This window comes from Balaenoptera physalus (genome assembly GCF_965194825.1).
Source record: "Balaenoptera physalus genome assembly, chromosome: 7".
Lineage (NCBI taxonomy): Eukaryota > Metazoa > Chordata > Mammalia > Artiodactyla > Balaenopteridae > Balaenoptera > Balaenoptera physalus.
In genome coordinates, this window is record NC_138886.1 from 46,116,304 (window position 1) to 46,136,767 (window position 20,464).

A 20,464-nucleotide genomic window follows, 5' to 3' on the forward strand; every position below is an offset into this window, starting at 1 on the left:
ATACAATCCCTGCCTCTCTCCCTCCCTCGCGCCCTTCCTTCCTTCCTTCCTTCCTTCCTTCCTTCCTTCCTGTCTTTCTCTCTCTCTCTCTTCTCTTTAATTATATATTTGTGGAAGTGAGCTTTGGTGTAGTAAAAATGTGAACTTGGATAAGTCACTGAAATCCTCTGTCTCTAGATTCAACAGCTGTAAACAGGAATAATCACACCCAATTCACAGAAATTTTACAACCTTAATGGCAAATACATAGATATGATATTTACCTAGAATACATATTGTAGCAGAGGCCACATAAATAACTGTTCAGAATGGATAAGAAGTGACTGTGAAAAAAGTATTCCACTAAGATACTTCTTATTCCATCTTGCCCCCTAGATCAACTAACACATTGTGTAGCCTTAGTAACTACTCCATAATAGCTGAATGAGTTCATTCTTCATTACATTTTAAACTTACAATACCTATCCTTCCTTTCTTCCCTAGTCCTCAATATTTTTGAATGCTAGTTAAATTTTAATCAGGCTTCTTATATTTGGCAAGTTCTTTTCCTCATATCCCTACTTGAAAAACCTGAGAATGAAGAGATCAAAGCCATGCATTGAGAATTTGAAGATAAAGACTGTGACACTGACTTCAAGAAATTCAGAGACCATTGAAGGAGACAAACAAGTGGATAGACCCTTGCAACTCAGTGACTAGGCTTCTAGGATAGGGAAGAAGAATAGTTTTGTTAAAAAGTAGAACCCTGGAGTCAGATTGCTTGGTTTTTAACTCCTGACCCAAATGGAAGCTATAAGATTTGGGGTTAAAGTACTTGACCACTCGATGCTTCAGTTTTTTCATCTTTAAAATGGGGATATTAAGTGTACAGTATATGATTACTGTTACTACTAGTACTAGTACTTTTACCTGTTATATGATACTGATAATAATGAAGGTGGCAAAATATGGCAAGAGAGAACAGGGAAGTAGAGTCTTAAAGCCATGAATTGGCAAGCAGACTGATAAGCAGTCTAAAGATTGAAGAGAAATTCAAAAAAGGAAGACAAGCCAGAAGGCATGGTGGGGAGACAGCTATTCCAGGAACAGCAAATCGTTTTGTAGGGGTACACACTATGGTCAAGTGCAGGGACACAAGGTAAGAAGTTGCTGGAGAGGCAGGGGGGAAATAGACAATGAAAAGTTTTGTGTCATGCTAAGAATCATGACTTTCATTCTGAAGTCTGCAGGATGTTGTGGGAAGACTTTAAGGGAGGCAGAGACATAATGAGTCCTACATTCTAGAGAGATCCCTTGGACAAATGTGCCAAGAAGAGATTCAAGGTGACTGAAGAAAGATAAAGGAAGTAGAAAGTTCAGGGCAGAGTTGATAAGTACAATCATAGTAATTGGAGAGAAGAGAAAGAAATTCAGGACCTCAGATTTGTGTTATGCACAACAGTGACTGGTGGTTTTAACAGGAAGGCGACTACAGGAGGGGCATTTAATTTAAAGTTTGATTATTGTCATATCAGTAGAGCTTGAGGTGCCTGAGAGATATGGTGAAATGTTGGGTAGTTGATTGTCTTCACATATGCGGAGCTCTAGTGAGGGACGACAGTAAAGTTAAACTATGCTGGAACTTTGGTGAATACTTACATTTAAGAGGTAAGGTGTAAAACTGGGAAGGAATTATTAGAAGAATAAGAGAGAGATTATTAGAGATACAGCAAGGGAAGGCTTCAAGACTTTCCAAAAGAAGGAGATGGATAGAAATATCAAAAGAATCAAGTAAGATAAAGATTTAGAACTGCATTTCTAAGAGTCAGGAGTATGTCACCTCAGAGCCAGAAATTGTGTTTTCTCATGGCTATGGAGAAAGATATCAGAGAGAAATTTCCCATCCTTGTGAAGATGTATCCTGGACCTCTAAATGCACTGTGGAAGATTTGGGGTTGTTGATCACAAATTGCTTTTATTTGTTGCAAATTATCTATCTCAAGAAAACCAATTTTTTTTAATCTCATGCTTGAAGTAGTAATGATGAAATGCTGTAACAAATTGTTTCATTTTACATACATGATTAAATAAATAACAAAAAACAAAAATCATTTATAATATACTCTCTTGATGTACTTACAATTATTGTGTCCCTTTACCAATAAGAAAACCTAGAAGCATTAAGCTACCTATCCAAAATCACATATAAAGGATGAAGCCAAAACAGAAACCCCAGTACAGTTGGCCTTCCATGTCCATGGATGCAGAACCTGTGGCTACGGAGGGCCAACTGTACTATGCCTTTTTATATAAGGGACTTGAGCATCTGCAGATTTTGGTATGGGGTAGGGAGTTCCTGGAATCAATCCCCTACGCATACTGAGGAATGTCTGTATATTTAACTGTAGTTTATCTAAGTATAGTATGCTATACTATGTTAAAAAATAGAGAAATTATTGTTGCTTTTATTTATGTTATTGTTAGCAACAATATATTTGATGTATGTATAAAATATTCTGAACATTCGAATAATTTCAAAAACACTTTAGAGAAGTATTTTTCATGTAATTTCTGAGGTGACCAAGAAGATTCAACTAGAATTATTTGTAAAATATAGGATTTCATAAGCATATCATAATATCAGGTGATGATCCCCAAGTGTTTATAGAGAAAGATTTATGGCTATGTGTGGGAAGGGAAATTGTATATAACACATGTTCTGCCCTACACTACACTCTTAGCCTAGCAGAGGGTGAAGGTTTGGATCCAGGGGATAGTCATGTACTCAAATATTAACAATTCAATCTAACTTAAGTTTAAATTTTAGAATCTCATCCAGTTCTAAAATTATAATTTCATGGTTTTCTAACTAGAAAATGCCTACTGCAGACTATTTGATACTTAATAAAACAGATATTTTGGTAAAGGGGAGGTAAATTTTACAAGCTATCCGGAGTATGTATTAAATCTTATGCCACATTCTTAATGTTTACTGAAGTATATGAAAGACACATTTGTTGATGTAGGCTACTAGTTCTCTCTTTCCTTACTTGTCCATCCCATTTGTATCCCATTGTATGTCCATTACAGACATATTTTTTTAAAAAACCAAAATCCAGTACTTTTTATTGATTCATTCATTTGTTAATCTTGTTGAATGCTCGTTTTATGCTAGGTAAGAGGGGTATAGCAATGACTAGACCCACAGATGGGCTTTTGAAACACCAAGGATAAATCCCTGTCCATAGTTCTTAGCAGGCAATGTGGGGATGACTGATATCTTTCACTTAGTAACTCAACTTCCTGCATCATGCCCTTGGATGGTATAAAGAACTTTTAGTCCTGTTGAGTCCAGACATAGCCTGAGAACTGTTCACAAAACAATGCCCCAAGCATCCAGTATCAATTGATTAGAGTTGTCACATGAGATGAAATCTATTTGTCATTATTGGGCATACGAACAGTATTATCCTGTTGGAAAGAAGAAAATAGGCAGAATGCGGCAATAGCTCATCCCAAAAGCAATATTAAACTGATAGGACACTGAAAGGAATATAATACAAACCTTGAGATGTAAGTTTTACTTGATTTTTACCTTTCAAAAGATTGATCAGTTTTCTAAGAATCTTGTTAACTGCTCTGTAAAATACTTAACTGGCTTAAATATAGTTATATCCCACTATGCTTAACTCAGGCTTGTTGTTGCTGTGGTTTTAAATGATTCTGTTGTGGTGATTTGTTTGGGGTATTTTTGTTTGTTTGCTTTTTGTTTTGTTGTTATTCTTGTTCACATTTCAGGAATTAGAGATCAAGCTTTCAGAAGACTTAAAATAAATTTAAATACGTAAGGGAAAACCATATGATCAAGATATACTTTTAACTGGTTATAAAAGTAGGACAAACATGGCCAGTGCTGTTTCCTGCAAATAGAGAGGTTTAAGGAAACACAGGTTATACTCAGGATATATGGTCTCATGAACACTCATCCTCCAAAGTGTGTATCCAGAACTAGATAACATGAAAAAATTTTATACTTGTCTCTTCATCACTTGGTTGTGGATATTCCATTATTTGCTCTAATGCTCCAATACACTAAGACCTTCAGTGTACTCTGCCCAGTTATTAGCGCGTTTTAATTCCTCGGCCTAGTAGATGTACACATGTGTTTTTCTTGTTCCTCTAATAGAGACATTGAGCTACTTTAGTAGATATGAGCTACTTTAATCCAGATGGTGTTAAATAAAGCAGGGTGAAACAGATACGATGCTTATAGAATAATTGACCACGAGAATGCTTTTGAGAGCTTGACCTGATCATGAGAAATGTTTTGGACTTCCCTAACCCATGGACATTGAGTGATGGGTCAAGAAAATTTCACTTTGAATGCAAAAGACTAAGACACAGATGAGAAGTCATCTGAATTTCACAGGAGACACATTGGAAAGAGGGTTCCTATGGGGTATAAGTGTCATTTTAAGAGAGGGGGAAACAGGGGTAATAGTAACACAGAAGACTTCAATGTACAAGCCACTGGGAATATCGAATGAAAGAACCATGGGTTTGTTGAAATCAGAGTTAATTGGAAGCTCGCTTTACTTCGGCCCTCAGTGCCATGAAAGGAGAAGGATATTCAGAGACCTAACACCTTATATCTTTAATGGCCCCTCACCTCCTCTACAAACAACACTAACATCTTCACTCATGCTGGGCCAGTAAGAGAATGTCTTATGCTGAAATACCTGTCAGTCCTCCAAAAATTAGCTCACGAGTAAAGAGGGTTGGAATACAAATCAAATTATACTAATTTTGTTAATGTTCTTTACCTACCAGCAAGATACAAATATACTGTGCTTTGCTGATTACTACACTGTGGATTTTTTTTAACACCTTCATGATATTCACAAACAATTTTAGCCATTTAATTAAGATGCGACTCCCCACATATGGTAATAATTAAAATGTGGCAGATTAAAGATGGCCACAGGTTCTTTGATGCTCCACCCATCCAGAGGTGTGGTCTGTGTCCCTCTCCCTTCTCTTGATTCTGGGAGATCTCTGTGACTGCTCTGAACAATTAGATTCAGCAGAAATGGTGTTGTGCCAGTTCCTGGGTTTAGGAATGCTCATGTTTAGGATACTCCCTGTCAGAACACAGCTGCCATGCTGGAAGAAGCCCTGGCCACATGGAAAGACCACATATTGGTGCTCCAGTGATCAGCCCCAAATAGGAGCCTAGCCAAAAGCCAGCATCAACTGTCAGTCATGTAAGGGAGATGTTTTGGACTTCCAATTCAGTCAGGCCTTAAAATGACCACAAGATCAGCCTACATCTTCCTTCAACTGCATGGTAGACCCCAAGAAAGAACTTCTCAGTTGCGCTGATTCAACTCACAGAATTGTGTGGGATAATACATTATTGTTATACAACTATGTTCTGTTCTTTTTAAAATTAGCTTTACACAGCAATAGACGGCTAGAACTTAAACTAAAAATTAAACATCAGAGTAATCAAAGTTTGATTAAATCAATTTTTTTCTTTCCTTGATTTTCTATAAGCAGAGTAACAGCTGTGTTCAGCAATATTGCGGTAACTATCACAGTGTTGATATTCCCAATAGTTAGACCTGCAAAATGATGATGAAATAGGAGCATATTCTTATTTAGATACTAAAAAGGACATTGTAGAGTTGAAGAGAAATGGCTGCCAGATTTGCCTCCCTCTTGCCTTTTCCCCTCCCCCAAACACACAGATTAAACTCAGCCAGGAAACTAAAGGCAATGGAATGTAACTGGCAGTGGTAATGCTGATATATTCTTTTTTGTGCCAAAGCAGTCTCTTGGCTATATCCACAGCACTGTTGCCCAAACAGAGGATCTTCTGTTTTAGGGCTGAGCATGGCAAGAATTTCAGTCCTTTGCCTTCTTCTTTTACCATTTAAATTAGTAGAAAACAGTTCCGTATTTTGCTTTCTAAATAATTTTGCATGAATGGAAATAGTACCTGTATTTACAACTTATAAGAGATAATCAATCCCTGAAATGCTTGCTACAATTGGCAAAGTTATATATCATTCTGGGACACTGGATTTAAACATCCTGGGATTCTTACTAAAGTGCTCATTGTTTTCATTAATGCCTTCACCCTTTGGGGTCTTGCTTTCTTCTCAATGGTGTTTAGGACAATAATGCACCATGTGCTAATATCATAGCCCTTGGTGTTCAGAAGCATAAAGCAGAAATAACAGGCTGAATCAGTACCGATCTTGGAAAACACAGTCTGCTTAGACAGAAGTCTAGGAGAGAAAATTGGTAAAAATGAAGAAATCTGACAGCTTCATGGAGAGTATCTCAGTGGGAAAACCACTGAGGAAACACAGAAAAGTTGAAAGCAGATGATGGCAGGGTCTATTTTTCCATGGAGATACTGAGAGAAAGTTTGATGCCTATCTGTGCAGAGTACACTGAATGAAGACTGCCTAGATGTGGAAGGATACCCTTCCTATTTTGAGAGCCCTCTCAGCTCTATTTTTCTTTGGACTGTGAACCAAGTATAATTTTTTCCTTTATCACCACTAGTAGAAACCAAAAATACATTCTATTCACATAGGTTAATAAAAAATAGACTTCTTTCTGCCTCATATTTGTTGAAACTTCATCTGTATTTACTAATAGAAGTTATTCAATGCCTGTCACATCTAACTTTAATTTAACCTCAACTCAAATCTTCTGAATAGGAATTTCAGGCAACTTCAAGTAAACTGACGTAAACACAAAGGAGGAAAAGGGAAATAGAATGACATTGATAATATTAACATATTCTATTACTAGCATAAAATTTGGCTATGTATGTCCACAGAGGGTAGGAAAAAGGGAAATTTAAGAGAAAGCATAACTCTCATCTTATAAAAGAGATGTACTTTTGACAGTGCAGATATACTTTTATTTGGTGTAACATGTTCAATGTTGTCAATTACATGGGACTTTGAGTGACATAATAGGCAATATAGTCACATCAGTTTACATTAAATGCAGAAGCAATTTTTTATACTTTTATAGAACTGGATAGAAGGAACTCTGAGGTGAGAGAAATGATATGAATTTGGCTTCAGATAAAACTATTCAAATTTTGGCTGTCTTACTTTCTACTTGTCTGAACTTCATCAAGTGACATCTCAACATTTGGAAATTATTATTTTTATTATCAGTACCGTAACTTGTATTTTCTACTCAGTTAAACTTATTATGAATAAATATTTGGAGATTTTCAAAAATAAATATTGTAAATTTATTATGGGCAAAGATTGAGAACCTCATTTTTAATTTTGAACAAAATCAAGTTGTCATATTCATTACTCTTAATTATTCACAATAACTTCTTCAGAGTCATCAGTATGTAACATAATCCATTTTGTGTCATTTTTGTGTTTTAGTTAGTCCCAATATAGATTTATCAGTGTAATCATTCTATAAGTATCTTAAATGATAAGTATATATTTGTCACTCGCTTCCTAGTCTGGATTAGAATTTAATCTATCATTTTGACAGATGGCCCTTCTGTAGGTAGTTTAAATTACAAAAGATCTTTAACAAAACCCTCTCTTTTCAATTGAATTATTGTCTCCTTTACAGCAGGAACCATGTCTGATATTTTCTCATTACTCTTCAGGCTGCCTAAGAAAGGATTAAGTACAAGATTAGTGATGAATAAATACTTGGTGATTTATTGTAACAAGGATGTAAGACTGGTAATTTTCACTCTTTTCTTCACTGAAACTCAGACTTTATAACTCTAGAAAAGACTGATCGTTGGTCCTTGAATTGATTGTAATATTAGCACTGATTAGACATGGAGATAGAATTTAGTAGACATGACAGTTCTCTGGTCTTTCAAGTCAAAGATAAAGAGAAGCAAAGTTTTCACTATGAAAAAAATATATAGTTATAATTAATGCTTTATGAAACTAAATTTAATTCGAAGAAGCAAAATCCTTTGGCCAGGTCATTTCTGTTGGAATAAATTTGACACAGAAAATATCTCGATTTAATTTAAACTAATATAAGGAAAAACTGGCCTAATAAGAATTCTCTGACCTAGACATGGTTCAGAATTCCTGGAATTACTCTGTGAGTGAGATACATTTGTTTTTAATCACACAATTGAAAATTATACATACACATACAAATATGCAGTTTTGTTTCTTATTTTGTTGAGGTGAGATGGTCATAAAAATGGGTTCATACTATAGATATTGTTTTACAATTTACTTTTTGACTTCATAATATGTCTTAGAAATATTTCTATGTAAATATATAGAGATACATCCTCATTCTCCTTTTCTAATTATAGAGTTCAAATGTAAAAGTTAATAATCTTAAAAGTATGACAATGTAATTTCATTTCTAAAATGAAATTGAGTTATTTGTAGTGAGGTGGATGGACCTAGAGCCTGTCATACAGAGTGAAGTAAGTCAGAAAGAGAAAAACAAATACCGTATGCTAACACATATATATGGAATCTATAAAAAAAAAAAAAAAAAGGTTCTGAAGAACCTAGGGGTAGGACAGGAATAAAGACGCAGACGTAGAGAATGGACTTGAGAAAAAATAAAAATAAAAAATAAAATAAAATGAAAATACATGTGAAGTCAACCCATCAGATGGATCAATATTAAAATATTACTAACACCCCGGATAACCCTATCATGTCTCTCTCAGTCAATATACCCCAAAGGTAACTATCATGTGACTTTAATCATCATAGTTTATTTTTCCTGCTTTTAAAAATGGATTCATAACACATGTACACTTTTGTTTCCGAATTGTTTTGTTCAGCATTATTTTGTGAGATTATCCATATTGTTGTGAGAAACAGCTTTTTCATTCCGCTGTAATATTTCTTTATATGAACATTTATATGGGTATTTATGCTATTTACAGTTTTGGCTATTATAGATGAAATTAATATGAATATTTCTGTACATGTTTTCAGTAGATAAAAGTACTCATTTCATTTGAATATTTACGTGGGAGTAAAAATGGTAGGTCATTGGGTAAGCATATTTTTAGCTTGGGAGGTACTGCCAAAATGTTTTCCAAGGCAATTGTACTAATTTATACTCTGTCATAGTAGACTTGAGCTCCAGGGGCTCATTAAACTAAATATTTTTTCATTAAAAAAAAAAAGTGTGGTCATTCTAGTGAGAATGCAGTAATATTTTACATGGCTTTGATTTTAATTTCTCTGGAGTCTTATGATATTAATCACATTTTCCTTTTTATATTGCCTGTTGGAAATCCTCTTTGTAAAGTACTTTTTTCCAATCTTTTCTCTCTCTCTCTCTTTTTTAAACAGCTGTCTGTCATTTCCTTAGTGATTTCTGGGAGGTTGTCACATATTCTATATGAGTCATTCTTAGATATATATGAATATATATATACTTTTTTATTTTCTTTATACTCTCTCAGTTCTTCTTTAAGGATTAAAATTTTTCTTTTTACTATTTTAGTAATAATATTTTTGTTAAAGAAATATTTGCCTACTTCAAGGTCATGAAGATATTTTTTCATGTTATCTTCTAGAAACTTCATTGTTTAAACTTTCACTGTTAGGTGTCTGTTCCATCTGGGGTGGATATTTGAGCATAGTTCAGTTTTACCCATAATAGCATTCAAATGATCACCTCATTTTTGTAAACTGCTCCATAGTATTCCATAACAAGGATCTACATTAGTTTGTATATCTCTTCCTCACCTAATGGACATTTAATTCTACTGTTTGCTAATGCAAACATTATGGAAATAAATAGCCTTGTTCATGTCTCTGTGTCCATGTTTGTATTCCTCTAAAGCAGATGTGGAAAAGTGGAAATGGTAATTCAAACTTAAGTACTTTCAAATTTTTAGTACATCATATCAATGTGACCTCTTAAAATGTTGTTTATACATTGCACTATTGATAACTGGCAATGCATGAGCATGTTCTGTTGCTATCTCTTAGAACTTCACTAGAACATGGCCCTTTCTTGGAACTTTCTTCCCTAAATTTTTCTCTATGTTGTCTTTTATTTTTCAGAGAAAATATATTTTAAAGATGACACCTTTTTTCTGATTTTCCCAAATACCTTTCTACTAACAGTGAGGAATAAGTGTACGGATACTATAAACAAGATTATGTTCAAAAATCATGGTGGATCCTAATAAGTTTAGACTTTTTTTTAGGCTTTTGTATATATAAATATTTACATAAAAATATTTGGGGAGCAAAGTGCCAGAGAAAATTAAGTACATACCATTCTTGTTTATAGAGAGATGTTTCTGGGAGGTATCATCGTTGAAAGTCAGCTCACTAATCTGAATATGGATTCTTTTACACAGAACATTTGCCCGGTATGAGGCAAGTTGTATACTTATAGTGCTTTGCATATTAAACACACTCAAGTATTCATTTATTTATTAAAAAGTCTTACAGTGTACCTACAGAGGGCTTCCCTTTTCTGGTAAGAAAGTGGCAGAGGCCTACATTTAGAACTCACTACCCAGCTTTTGAAAATCAAATGAAACCATCAATGCTCAAAAATTGCAGAATATCTAGCAAACAGAGAATATAATATGTTTTAATATACATTTAAAGATGGAGGAAACTATCACCACTAACAGAACCAGCACTTGAGCCCATCTCATAAATGGAGAGTTAGGAGACGATTACATGGAAAAGAGGAGACGGCAGTCAGGGCCCAGCAATGGTGGAAAACAAATAAAACCATCTCCAGAAAGAAAGTGTCCCATCTGAAATGCAACAGAGCACTGGTTTGCAGGGATCTAAGGGGCAGGGGGGCTCGCAAGTGAAGAAAAGACAGCTTCTGGAATGCATTACCATGAGGCATCCTATGAAGAGTGGTAAAAGGACAAATAGAAATAAGTTTGGGAAATAAAGGGTTCTACAAAAACAACAAAACAAACAAATACAAGATTAAGGGGCTGCTGCAACTCTTAAAAAAAAAGTGGCATCTATCAAAAAATGCACTTTGCTGTACCAACAGAACAGGGCATATTTGAAGCTAGAAACTTGTAAACCACTTAAACCTTTCCCCTGTCTTCAAGCAATCACCTGTTTTCACTGATGCAGGAAAATCCAAATACTGTGTAATGAAAAGAAAATCCTGGGCAGCATTCATACAAAGCAAGTATAAAATGAAAGTAGACGATGTAAATTAAGTTTGATATCAATATTTTTTCTTAAATCAAGAATTCATTCTTATACTCCATTCAAATCCAGTAATACAGGGCTCTTCCTCACCTCACTCCATTCCATATTTGTATCTCCCTTCTCCCATGATGAATATCCTAGTGTCCCCCAAAACCATAATTATATTTACTCATTGACTCTATCATTTTAAGTAGGGACGTAGAACTGAAATAACTATCTCTCTGCTCCACCATTCATATATTATTACCTCTCAAATAATCAGACCAGATCTGATACATTCCTGAGCACAATCCTACCTAGTTTAGTATAAAATTGTACTTATAAGATTAACAAGAACCAGCGACTATGTAAAAAGTGTGTTGCCATGCTAGGTTACATAAAGTAGAATTTCTGACCATTTTTTCAACCTAGGCCTATGTAACAATAATATCTGTATATATTAATAATTATTATTGTGACTCACCATTCTTGATAAATATAGGTTAGGAGCTTTGGCATCGAGAAGAGTGTGTGTACTATTCACAGCTATTCATCATTAACTATAGCTTCACCATTTTTTCTTCCCCTTATATTTAATGCAAGTGAATGAAAATGATATTTTTTTCAGGGCTAGTCTTCATTCCACTGTAATTTGCATTTAAAAGATCAAAACAGATTTAAATTTAAAAAAAGATCAAAACAAACATTAATTATTTACGTAGACATTTTATTGAAGTATACGGGTATGCAGAAACTTACAAAGATCACAAATGAACAGCTAGATGAATTTTCACAAGCTAAACACACTTGTGTAACTGACACCTGACTCAAGAAAGAACATCAGAAAAACAGAAAAAAACTCTCATGCCACTTTTCATTCATGAGTAACCACAATCCTGAATTGTAATACTATCCATTAGTTTTTTCTTGTTTTGAAATTTATATAACTATATACAATGTGAACTCTTGGTGTCTGCCTCCTTTTTCAGTATTATGTTTGGGTATAAGCAGTTTTAGTTCACTCTCAGTATTATATAGTTAACCATTATTTGAACAAAGCAAAAACAATATTTATGTTTTCAATTTTTGATTGGCAATTGATTTCCAGTTTTTTCTTATTATGAATATAAGAATATAAATATGTGTGTAACGTATTTTGGTGACCATATATTTGCATTTCTATTGGGTATATATACCTAGAATTAGATTTTTTGGGTAAATTATCATTTATATTTAGATTTGGTACATACTGCCAAGTGGTTATCCAAAACGGGCCCAGCAATTTATACTTTTACCAGGAATGTATGAAAGACCTGTTACCTCCTCCTCTTCCAAATTCTTCTCTAATCTTGGTTTGTTCTTTCTCTCATTCTTTCTTTTTTTTTTAACTTTGTACTTTATTCTTTCTCCCTGCCCACTCCACAGTTTTTCTCCCTCCCCCCTCTTTCTCCCTTCCTCTGTCTCCCTCTGTCTTTCTCCCTTCTTCTCTCCTTCCCTCTTTCTCCTTTCTTTTTTCTTATTTTGTCATTTTTGTTTTAGCCTTTCTGTTGCTGTGCTTTAGTATCTGATTGTGTTTTACATTTGCACCTATCTGAAGAATAATTATGTTGAGTACCTTTTCATATGTTATTGGTCATTTGGATCCCTGCCTTTGTGAAGTGCCTGTGAGAAACATTTTGTCACCTTTTTTCTTGGACTGAATTTTTTCTTATTACTTTTTATGAGTTCTTTATACATTCTAGACATAGCATAAAACAACTGCCTTATCCCATGCTGTGGCTTGCCTTTTTACTGCATTAATGGTGTTATTTGCTGACCAATATTTCTTATCCTTGATATAGTCTGGTATATCAGTCCTCTTCAGTGAGTGCTTTTTATTTCCTAGTTAAGAAATATTTATGGATTTCAATATGATAAAGCTATTCTCCCTTGTTTTCTTGCAAAAACTTTATTGCTTTTATCTTTATATTTGGACATATACTTCTGGAAGTATTTCTGTCTATGATGACAGGTGGGGTAAATTTCATTTTGTTTTCATATGGATATCTGTTTGAGCTAGCACTGATTATTGAAAATATTTTTTTCTCACTGCATTAGATTATCAGGTTTGTCACAGGCAGTTTATTGTATGCATAGACTGCTGTTTCTGGATTCTCTATTTTGTATTGGGTTGGCCAGAAAGTTCTTTCAGTTTTTTCCATAAGATGTTATGGAAAAACCCAAACAAACTTTTTGGCCAACTCAATACTATTGGTTTATTTGTCTTTTCTTGCTCTAATACTATATTATTTTAATTAGTAAAGCTTTTAATATATCTTGATTTCTGGTAGTGTAATTCCTTCAGCTTTGTTCTTTTTCAAGATTATTATTCTTTGAAACATCTTGTCTGTTTATACACACACACACACATGTGCACACACACACAAACAAGCAAACACAACTGCTGGGATTTTTAGTAAAATTGAGTTTTCAAATCCATTCGGGTAAAATTGAAATTTTTACCAAATTATGTCTTCCAACTAAGCACATGTTATGATGTCTCACTCGATTTTTCTGTATCTTAATTAATGATTTCTAAATCTCATTGTAGAGTTCTTTCAGGTCTGATAGATATATTCCTAAGTTTCTGATGAATATTGATGCTATTAAAACTATCATATTTTCAAATGTAATTTTCTAGTTGTTTAATGCTTGCATTATAATACAGTTTATCTTCGCAGATAGCCATTTTATATCAAAATATTATATCTGATTATGAAATCAGCTTCCAACATGGTAGAATGAGGAGCTTGAAAGTTGTAAAGGTGGACAAAATTGTAAAATACAACCATTTCAGTGCTCAGGAATTCAAAAGTAGATAATCAAGAAAGAAGCATTTATTAATGAAAATGACTAAATTTCAAGTAAAAACAGCATAGTCCATGACATTTTTGCCCAAAGCTTCTCCCATTTCCCCCAGCTTGGTCTGCATAGTAGTACAACCATGGTGGGGTAGGCTGTGAATATAAGTTTTGCCACCAAAAGGGGCACGCTTGGTTTGGATTGTGTCATTTGAAGTGACAACATCCATGATAAGGGAACAAAGAGAGCCAGTGGTTTCTATCCTGAGATCACAGGCCTGCTTGATGGAAATAAGAAACCTGTGCACTAGCAAAGGAGAACAGGGAGGTGAGATAGTCATACATCCCAGGTTGACCAGAGGCTGTGTATGTGTGCTACATAAACTGTGTGTATGTGCCAACCACCTGCACATCCCTGGCAGAAGAAGCCTGTAATGACCAGGGGGAGATGTCAGAGAGCCCATCTGAAACACAAAGCAGACTTAAAAATAGCCTGAAGTTTGAATGTGCTCCCTGGCCCCCACACACATCCTTCAGCACATAGTGGAAGACTTACTGGTTTGTAGTGTTTGAGCCCAATCTTTGGCTGAAAAATAAGCTATGTAAACTCAAGCTTGACCTTTGGGGAGTCAGGCTTAAAATCAAGAAAGAAAAAAAGAAGAAAAAGAAAACTAAGCAGAGGCATCAGCAGCTGCACATTGTTCAAGAAACAGACTTCATAGATTTACTCCTGCTGTAAAACCTGCACAAAATGCATGGAGTGGCGTTCGAGGGCTCTGAAAAGTAATCATACCAGGTAAATTGAGGAAGAAGACCATAATGTAAAGCATCATTGACCTAATGGTGAGATTGCTTGCTATTGTTTTCCTCCAGTATTTCTGGCCAGTGCAGAAGTGGGCACTGGTTAGCATACAGAGAGGGCTCTAGGAGAAGCCCTCCAGTTCTGGCTCAGAGTGAGAAGGAACACTCATCACGCTCGGAGAGAGTGAGGCACCTCCTCTCCCTTTTCTCATATTTTCCTTCCGCTACCTCATGTCTCAAGCCATTCCACCGTAGCATTGGCGGCGGCAGCAACAGGAGCCCAGAGGAGCCCAAACTCTAAAAGAGGAGCATCTTCTGCTCCCATTGCCAGATCTGTGTTCTAAGGATGGTGGGATCAGCCCCCATTGCTTTTTTTCTCTCTCTCTCTCTCTTTTCCCACTGCTTGACTTTCATTTTCGTCCTTGTAATGATACCCTTCACTCTTACAATGTGGTCTAATTTTCCCTCTTCTAGTAAAAGAAAGGACAAAAAATATATGACGTATATCGTATGATTCTATTATACAAAGTTCAAAACAGACAAGTGTTTAGGGAAGCATTTTGGGGTGATCAAAACTATTTTAAAAAGCATGGAACTAACTACCCTACAAATCAGGGTAGAACATAATGGGAAGGAACAGGGTCATCATATAGTGAGCTCAGTGAAAAGGTGAAAATGGGTGAGTAGCTCCGGGGGCATAAACTGTATATCTAACCAAAACCCCAAATCTGGAAGCACAGATAATGTTTGTCTTCTACACTTGGTGTTTCAACACAGTATACTGTGGAGACCTGACACTGAATACACATTACATATGTAGAGAGAATAAAACTCCTTCCTCTACATTGTACGTATTTGTATTAAAGGTTTTTATTCATGTCAAGTAATTTATCCTGGTTCTATGATACTCTTGGAATCTAAAATGCCACCTTGCTTTAGGCTCTGTGCACAACTATTGGCTTCGTAAATACTGACCCACCAGTATACATCTACACTCAGTTTACAAGGCATTCTCAGTGCGCCTTTTCATTTTGAATTATTGTGCTTTAAGTTCTCAGCATATATAAGTTTTACATTATGCTTAGCCGCATGTTCTTAGCCCTCTTCCTCAGTTTCACCTCTTGGTGAGACACTGAGTATCCTTCGCGAGACTTTAAGTATCTTCATTTTCTGCCATTACCTCCTCCAGTTTCTTTAGTGCTGCTTTTAGATATAAAAATTTTTAAAGAAATCTATTAATAGCTACCACTTATCAAGTGCTTACTATAAATTTTATATACATCATCTCATGTAATACTTAAAATAAAAGAGGTTAATGTTTCACAGATTTAAAGAATTGAGATTCAAAGAAGTTGAATAACTTGGCCACCATCAGAGAGATAATAAGACATACTTGAATTTTAGATGTCTCTCATTCATTCATTCATTCATTCATTCATCCATTCAGTATCTGATATTGGCTAGCTCTCATGCCAGTTGTTTGTGACACACTGGCAATGGGAGATAGCCAGAGTCCTCTCCCCATGGAGTTGACAACTACATGACAACTAATGTATATAGAAACAAATAACACCCAAATAAATGCATAATTACAAACTCTGTCTATATGCTACAGTGAATGGAAATCATCTGTAGTCGAGACTGCTAATTGACTTGTGCAGAGACTGACATGTCTAGAATAACCCTTTGCTTTATACAACATAACCCTTCATATTCACAGTGATGTAGCATCTGTTGAGGTGGGACAGGCATTTCTGAAAATTAGTTTCAGAATGATTCTACCAGAGCTCTACCTTACAGGATGAGGTATTAATTAGTACTCAGTAACATCAGTCAGAACTTCAGTCATCCACAGACATAACACTGGTCCTCAGTATAATGAACAGGCTGGAAGGGGACTTCAGAAGCTGAGTTCTGAGAGGCTGTTCATAAAAAATTGATTTAATTGATTTTTCATATTTATGTTCTAAGACAGCGGTTCCCAGCTTTTCCCAATAAGAGGACCTTTTTAATTTTATACATATCCACACATAATAAGAAATGTATTTTTGATAATTTTGGATTGGGAAAATCCAAGTCTAAAAGCTTTTACAGTATCAGAAACAATAAAATTAGTTTGCATTTTATTAATTAGTAAAGCATCTTGATATATTTAAAAACTAACGGTATGTGTGTTTGGCCTCCAAGTACTATTTTACTAACTCTACTAGGGGGTTAGGAGCTATGTCCCCAAACTATGGGTTCAAAATGCCTTGGCTACATTAGTTGCTAGTTGTGTGACCTGAGCATGATTACTTAACCTCTATATGCCTCAGTATCTAGACAATGATAATATCAAAAACAACTATAATAAAGTATATGCCTCAAAGAATTTTTTAAAGGCTTCATGATGTGTGTGTGTGTGTGTATGTGTGTGTGCATGTGCACTATGCTTGCATATGTGAAACTTTGAAATGAAGTAAGTTATACACACAGAGAAATCCAAACAATATTTCATTCAGTTCAGTAACTGGTATCCCTGTCAAAGAAGCAGGCCTCGTCAGCACTCAATAAAGCATCCTCTTGGCCCCTCCAGTCCCTGTCCCTTCCCAAGGCAGCCACTGCCCTGACTTCTAATAACAGAGATTAGTTTTGCCTTGTGTTCATACATTGTGAAAATGGCACCGCATACATATCTGACTCATTCCTTCAGCATTAAGCTTACGATGTCCAACCATAATTTTAAGTGTATTATACATTGGATATCCTCATTGCTCTATAGTATTCCATTGTTTGAACCTTGCGGAGCTTTTTGTAGAAGAAAAATGCTCACTACATTTTACTGGTGGTAACCTGATGATAGGAGCTTTTCAATACATCAGCCCACAGGCAAATGAAGGTACGATGTCATCATTATCTGTGCTCTGCACAAACAGAGATGACACGTGGAAAGCAGCATGGTGTCCCTGTTAAGGGACACAAATTAACCCTTATTTAACCTCTCTAAGCTTCAGTGTCCATATGTTTTTTTCTTCTTTTGTACAGCAGTTTCTTATTAGCTATCCATTTTATACATATTAGTGTACATATGTCAATCCCAATCTTCCAGTTGATCACACCACCACCCCCCGCCTCTTTCCCCCCTTGGTGTCCATACGTCTGTTCTCTACATCTGTGTCTCAATTTCTACCCTGCAAACCCATTCATCTGTACCATTTTTCTAGGTTCCACATATATGCGTTAATATATGATATTTGTTTTCCTCTTTCTGACTTACTTCACTCTGTATGACAGTCTCTGGATCCATCCACGTCCCTACAAATAACCGAATTTTGTTCCTTTTTATGGCTGAGTAATATTCCATTGTATATAAGTACCACATCTTCTTTATCCATTCGTCTGTCAATGGGCATTTAGGTTGCTTCCATGACCTGACTATTGTAAATAGTGCTGCAATGAACATTGGGGTGCATGTGTCTTTTTGAATTGTGGTTTTCTCTGGGTATATGCCCAGTAGTGGGATTGCTGGATCATATGGTAATTCTATTTTTAGTTTTTTTTAAGGAACCTCCATACTGTTCTTCATAGTGGCTGTACCAATTTACATTCCTAACAATAGTACAAGAGGGTTCCCTTTTCTCCACACCCTCTCCAGCATTTGTTGTTTGTAGATTTTCTGATGATGCCCATTCTAACTGGTGTCAGGTGATACCTCATTGTAGTTTTGATTTGCATTTCTCTAATAATTAGTGACGTTGAGCAGCTTTTCATGTGCTTCTTGGCCATCTGTATGTCTTCTTTGGAGAAATGTCTATTTAGGTCTTCTGCCCATTTTTGGATTGGGTTGTTTGTTTTTTTAATATTGAGCTGCATGAGCTGTTTATATATTTTGGAGATGAATCCTTGTCCATTGATACGTTTGCAAATATTTTCTCCCATTCTGAGGGTTGTCTTTTCATCTTGTTTGTAGTTTCCTTTGCTTTGCAAAAGCTTTTAAGTTTCATTAGGTCCCATTTGTTTATTTTTGTTTTTATTTCCATTTCTCTAGGAGGTAGATCAAAAACGATCTTGCTGTGATTTATGTCAAAGAGTGTTCCTCCTATGTCTCCCCCTAAGGTTTTTAGAGTGTCCTGTCTTACATTTAGGTCTCTAATCCATTTTGAGTTTATTTTTGTATATGGTGTTAGGGAGTGTTCTATTTTCATTTTTTTTAAGTGTAGCTGTCCAGTATTCCCAGCACCACTTATTGAAAAGACTGTCTTTTCTCCATTGTATATCCTTGCCTCATTTGTCAGATTAGTTGACCATAGGTGCGTGGGTTTATCTCTGGGCTTTCTATCCTGTTCCATACATCTATATTTCTGTTTTTGTGCCACTACCATATTGCCTTGATTACTATAGCTTTGTAATATAGTCTGAAGTCAGGGAGTCTGATTCTTGCAGCTCCATTTTTTTCCCTCAAGACTGCTTTGGCTATTCAGGGTCTTTTGTGTCTCCATACAAATTTTAACATTTCTTGTTCTAGTTCTGTAAAAAAATGCCACTGGTAATTTGATAGGGATTGCACTGAATCTGTAGATTGCTTTGGGTAGTATAGTCATTTTCAAAGTATTGATTCTCCCAATCCAAGAACATGGTATATATCTCTCATCTGTTAGTACCATCTTTAATTTCTTTCATCAGTGTGTTATAGTTTTCTGCATACAGGTCTTTTGTCTCCCTAGGTAGGTTTATTCCAGGTATTTTATTCTTTTTGTTGCAATGGTAAATTGGAGTGTTTCCTTAATTTCTCTTTCAGGTTTTTCATCACTAATGCATAGGAATGCAAGAGATTTCTGTGCATTCGTTTTGTATCTTGCAACTTTACCAAATTCACTGATTAGCTAGAGTAGTTTTCTGGTGGCATCTTTTAGATTCTGTGTGTATAGTATCATGTCATCTGCAAACAGTGACAGTTTTACTTCTTCTTTTCCAACTTGTATTACTTTTATTTCTTTTTCTTCTCTGATTGCCGTGGCTAGGACTTCCAAAACTATGTTGAATAATAGTGTCAAGAGTGGACATCCTTCTCTTCTTTCTGATCTTAGAGGAAATGCTTTCAGTTTTTCACCATTGAGAATGATGTTTCCTGTGGGTTCGTCGTATATGGCTTTATTATGCTGAGGTAGGTTCCCTCGATGCCCACTATCTGGAGAGTTTTTTGTAAGCAAATGTTGCATTTTGGCAAAAGCTTTTTCTGCATCTATTGAGATGATCATATGGTTTTTATTCTTCAATTTGTTAATATGGTGTATCACATTGATTGATTTGCATATATTGAAGAATCCTTGCATCCCTGGGATAAATCCCACTTGATCATGGTGTATGATCCTTTTAATGTGTTGTTGGATTCTGTTTGCTAGTATTTTGTTCAGGATTTTTGTATCTATATTCATCAGTGATATTGGTCTGTAATTTTCTTTTTTTTTTGTAGTATCTTTGTCTGGTTTTGGTATCAGGGTGATGGTGGCCTCATAGAAAGAGTTTGGGAGTGTTCCTTCCTCTGCAATTTCTTGGAAGAGTTTGAGAAGGATGGGTGTTAGCTCTTCTCTAAATATTTGATAGAATTCACCTGTGAAGCCATCTGGTCCTGGAGTTTTGTTTGTTGGAAGATTTTTAACCACAGTTTCAATTTCATTA

At 35.4% G+C, this 20,464-nt stretch overlaps 1 pseudogene across 1 annotated transcript in view; it reads right to left on the minus strand.

Moving 5' to 3' along the window:
* LOC309664936 (SWI/SNF-related matrix-associated actin-dependent regulator of chromatin subfamily E member 1 pseudogene) overlaps nt 1-16,211 on the minus strand; it is a 35,188-nt pseudogene extending 18,977 nt beyond the window's left edge. The window contains exon 1 of the transcript in view: nt 1-16,211. This exon is cut by the window's left edge and continues 18,977 nt beyond it. The product of the transcript in view is annotated as an SWI/SNF-related matrix-associated actin-dependent regulator of chromatin subfamily E member 1 pseudogene (transcript).
* Nucleotides 16,212-20,464: the final 4,253 nt, after the last annotated feature.